This window comes from Symphalangus syndactylus, chromosome 18 (genome assembly GCF_028878055.3).
Source record: "Symphalangus syndactylus isolate Jambi chromosome 18, NHGRI_mSymSyn1-v2.1_pri, whole genome shotgun sequence".
Lineage (NCBI taxonomy): Eukaryota > Metazoa > Chordata > Mammalia > Primates > Hylobatidae > Symphalangus > Symphalangus syndactylus.
Window position 1 is genome coordinate 46,818,459 of NC_072440.2, and position 4,989 is coordinate 46,823,447.

Sequence of the window (4,989 nt, forward strand, 5' to 3'; positions counted from 1 at the left end):
CACTAATTGGAATCTTTGTAGAATTACCCGCCTTTTAACTATGAGATATGCAGAATGGGCAGGAATAAAAGAAGGGTCTGAAAAGTGTGTGAAAAGGAATAACAGATGGTACTTGAGTGAAATAGAATAGAAAAATCTGAGTAAAGGAAGGAAGAAAACAGAAAAGGAGAGATTGAGCATGCAAAGCTAAAGAGCCCTGGGCGTTTTATCAAGGATAGTTAGTCCTTGGAATGGCTAGCTTCCAGCTTCACTAATTACCGGCTGATGGCTGAATCTGGTTGCTATTTTTATTTACCAAGTTGAGACATTTCCACTCTTGCCTTTGGAATGCCATTCTGAGTCGTGGTATCTAAATGAATTCATGCCACACAATCAGTTGAAAGATACTACAAAAACAAAAAAATAGCTGAGTGAAGTGGAAGCTAAAGACAAAACCCACAGATATTTCAATGCTGCTTTTATTAATTCAAGCCAGCACTTGCCAGTGAAGTACTAACTAGGGACCTGGCACATGACCAAAATCTGTGAACTGCTTGGAAGCCTAGGTGCCTATGCACTATGATGCCTGTTCTATTATTCCTGCCACTGGGGTAGCAATTAGACCATGGCAACCAGAATCTGTGTAGGTTAGGGATCCCCCTACACATGAACTTAAGACAAATTTCAAAGTGGGGTGACTCCATGGATTCTTCCTTAATCCGAGTTTTATTTCAGGTGTCAATGGTCCTTGAAAATCTACAGGACATCAAAGTCAATCCAAGCAAAAATCTAGAATTTCTACCTGCTTAGCAGATTTCCATGGGTCCCTGTCTCCCTCATAAGATTAGAATCTTCCTATGCCTGGAACTAGACACATCTTAAAGTTTATTTTGTCTGTTATAATACAGCCACTCCAGGTCTCTCATGGTTACTATTTGCATAGTGTATTTTTATTCCATCATTTTTCTTTCAACCCACTTGCACCTTTCAAGCTAAAGTCTTTCTCTTTTAGAGGGCATGCAGATCAGCTTTATTGTTTTATCAGTCTGAAAATCTCTGCTTTTTGATTTGGGTGTTTAGATCATTTACCTTTAATGTAATTATTGATATGGCCAGAGTTATATTTGCCATATTACTGTTTGTTTTCTATATGTCTCCTGTCTCATGTGTTCCTCTGTTCCTTATTTACTGTCTTTTTTTTTTTTTGCTAATGCTTGTAATGATGCCAGGTCTTTTGTTTCTGGCAAAAATTCTTTCTTTCTCTGGGATTATTAATAAAATAATACAGTTGGTTTGCATAACACACAAGGCCAGGCCTCTGAGCGCGGGAAGATGGTGGAACAGGCTACCAAATCCGTGCTGTTTGTGTGTCTGGGTAACATTTGTCGATCACCCATTGCAGAAGCAGTTTTCAGGAAACTTGTAACCGATCAAAACATCTCAGAGAATTGGGTTATTGACAGCGGTGCTGTTTCTGACTGGAACGTGGGCCGGTCCCCAGACCCAAGAGCTGTGAGCTGCCTAAGAAATCATGGCATTCACACAGACCATAAAGCAAGACAGATTACCAAAGAAGATTTTGCCACATTTGATTATATCCTGTGTATGGATGAAAGCAATCTGAGGAGAATGACTCTGACTTTGAGACGGTGTACCAGCAGTGTGTCAGGTGCTGCAGAGCGTTCTTGGAGAAGGCCCACTGAGGCAGGTTCGTGCCCTGCTGCGGCCAGCCTGACTAGACCCCACCCTGAGGTCTTGCATTTCTCAGTCAGTGTGTAATCACGTTCCAGAGCCCAAAGCCCCAGCTCTTTGTTCAGTTGACTCTTACCTTAAAAAGTAATTGTAGATGGAAATCAGTTGTGTTCGGCAGAAGAATCAATAAAAATCTTTGATTCAGACAGTTAAAAAAATAAATAAATAAATAAACAAACAAGGCCAAATATGCTATCATTCTTAGTGATATTATCTTACCCATCTTTCCCCCATCACTCTTTGCTCTTTGCCCCATCACACTTATGCTTGAAGAAGTAGGTAAAGAAGTAATTATTCTCCACGCAGACTATGGAGAATTCTAGTGTGGCATACGTGTATGTGTATAGCAGTTATTGGCTCAGAAGGAGAAGGAGGCGAGTGGGTAATTTTCTTCCTTATTGTCAACTTCAAAGCAAGGGAAAGTATTTGATGACCATCATCCTTTTTTTACTAGAGAAAAATTAAGAAATATAATATTATATTTTTTAAAAGCACAGGGTACTATATTCTTTATGATTTTTAGCATATAATTTCTGGTACTGGTATGATGGCTATTTTAAAATTATTTCTTGTGGTTTTCAAATTATCTACATGTGTATACATCCCCCCTTTTACCATAAATCTTTTCTTGATTTAAAAATTAATATTCACATATATTTAAGCAATTAAAATACTATTTCTCTTATAAGGAATAAATAGACATAATCTTCAGTCTTCTTAATTCATGATTATTTCTGTTTGGTGAATATTACACTTGACATCTGCCTATGAGGATCACATTATTTTTATAGTCAAAGTAAATGAAGGTAAGGAAGTAAATGTTGTGCTATTCTCTGGATGTACAAATTATAAATCTTGATGTATACCATTTATTTTCCAGTGAATATATCCAGATTCTTCCTTAGTAACTCCACTGTATTCTCTTCCTGGATAAGGGGTGAAGAGAGAGAAAAAGCACTTACTTTACAGTAAAGGAGAAAACATAGGGCAGTGAAAATGTGCTCTGCCAAAACTTAGGTAGATGACCTGACAAATAACCTCTTCATAATTCAGTCTGTGTCTTCTGTAACAATAGCTCCTCACTCACTCCACAGCATAGTTTGAGGATGAAATTTTAAATAAGATGACCACGTGTTATTTTTACTAAAACTTCTTCCTGTATTTTCTTCTAGCCCTAATATATTAAATAATTTTATATAATAAACTATAAATTGAATAAAGAAAATAACTATTTTTAAATTTCTTGATTTTTTTATCTCACCTATGTAGTATAATCTATGATTATACTGCAGACTATTTATTATTAAAACATCTCATTAGAAGAAGATATATAGTATTATAGATCCTGTGGTTTTTGTCTCAAGTTCACAAAAAAACTAATCACATTGCTAAATCTTGTACAGGAAACACCACAGACAGACTTAATTTACTTTTTGCTTTTTCCTTTTAGAGCATTAAAGTGAAAACCTGCCAAAGCATCAAAAAAAAAAAAAAAGTTAGAGCTTCAGAAGTCATATTAATTTTGGAAAAAATATACACCCTTAAAAATCAGAGCAATCACATTCTTCTTTGAAAAAGTCATTTTTAAAATTTAACATATAAGACAGGATGCTCATTTACCTTGACGTAAAATACACAGCTGATGCACCAGATAAGATAGAATTATACAAAAATACCAAAGCTCTGACCTTCAATCGGTGTACAGGATATGCCATACATAGGACATTCAAAATGCTTTTTTACTCTCTCAGCTATTTCTAATTATATCAGATTAAATGACTGTTACCTGATTTCTTTACAAAATGGGTTTAAATGAAGCATATAATAAATTACTACAGTCAACGAAGGTTATGCTTCTTTGTTCTTGAATGCAATCGAAATATTTTCTTCTAATGAGTTTATTCAATTAAAGTCTTGCAGAAATGCACATTCCCTTAAGTTATTCATTTTAGTGAGGCAAATAAAAAATGAGCAATGAAATATAACTTTATGTTAGATCAGGTAGAACAGTTCATTGGAGTGATGGATGCTTCAGGGCAGTAGTCCTTGTATGCAATATTTTTCTTGCTAATAAAATGAATACAATTCTTTACACTGTCCATTAACAATTTTACAATCTCACAGTAGTAATACACAGTATACCATTCTCCTTACAGGCCAATTTTTCCTAATAAGGAATGCACAGCGTCTCTTGCATCCTGAGTAATGGCAGGCAGTATCAGAAATACAACAGTAAATGTTGAGTTCTCTTGTATAAAATGGTTCTAGAGTGAAGAGGGTCTGAGATGTTGCTGCATTAAGTGATTGTTTTTACTTGAATCCAAAGTGTATTAAACTCCAGGAAATTAGCCTTGGTTAATCTACACATAAGAATATAGTTTTGCTCTTATTTAATCAACAATTTACTTATGCAAAGTCCATGTGTTAGTATTGTGGGCAGGGTATATGGGGTCTGAGTGGGCTTAGAGTATTTTGAGGAGTAAGGATGTAGACATAAAAGAGAAATAGTTTCATCATCTCCCACTCCCTCACCCCCATTTTTTTTCCTGTCTCTCAAGGTGCAAAATGCTGCAGCAGCATGACAGAAAGATTGTCACCTGGCACTGGTCCTAAGTGCGGTGGTCCCCTTCTGCACAGCTCTTCTGTAGAGGAAAGGGGCAATTATGTTGGCTCACTGCTTCCCACTAATCTCTCTCTAAAAAACAAGGGTGAGGATAAGTAATACAATAGAGAGATTTTTCAAGAGCACAACTGGCTTTCATTGTGGTGTCATTTGGAAAATTTGTTTTTAAAATTTTGTCCCCAATCTAAAGGCACAGATCAAATTGAAATAGAAAGATTTAAACATTGGATCTCAGTCTATTGCAAAAGAGTTCCTACAATTCCATACTTCATCCTTTTTTTCATAAAGGTATTACCTGAAATATGCTAAAGCCAAATGTAATCATAGCTATGAGTGTCACAGGTCCTTAGTTGATTGCCAAGATTTCCATGGTGTGTCAGATAACCAAAGGATCTCTGAGTGTCTGCTCACCAGCAAAGATAACATGCCACCACCCAAGGCCCTGCTATGGGCACAAGGCAGAGAATGGCCTTGCTGAGGAAGCCCCAAATCATCCCCACCATGCAGCTGCGAAGAGAAGCCAACTGGAAGGCAGAAGGAAGAGAGATTCTGCAAATTGGCTCTGGCTCCTACTGCCCAGTCTCATAGCACTGAAATTCTCCAGCCTGTGGGAGGAGGAAAATGCTAGGGAGTCT

The 4,989-nt window shown here is 36.7% G+C and overlaps 1 pseudogene; it reads left to right on the plus strand.

Moving 5' to 3' along the window:
- Positions 1-1,275: 1,275 nt before the first annotated feature.
- LOC129467821 (low molecular weight phosphotyrosine protein phosphatase-like) lies at positions 1,276-1,806 on the plus strand (annotated as a pseudogene).
- Positions 1,807-4,989: the final 3,183 nt, after the last annotated feature.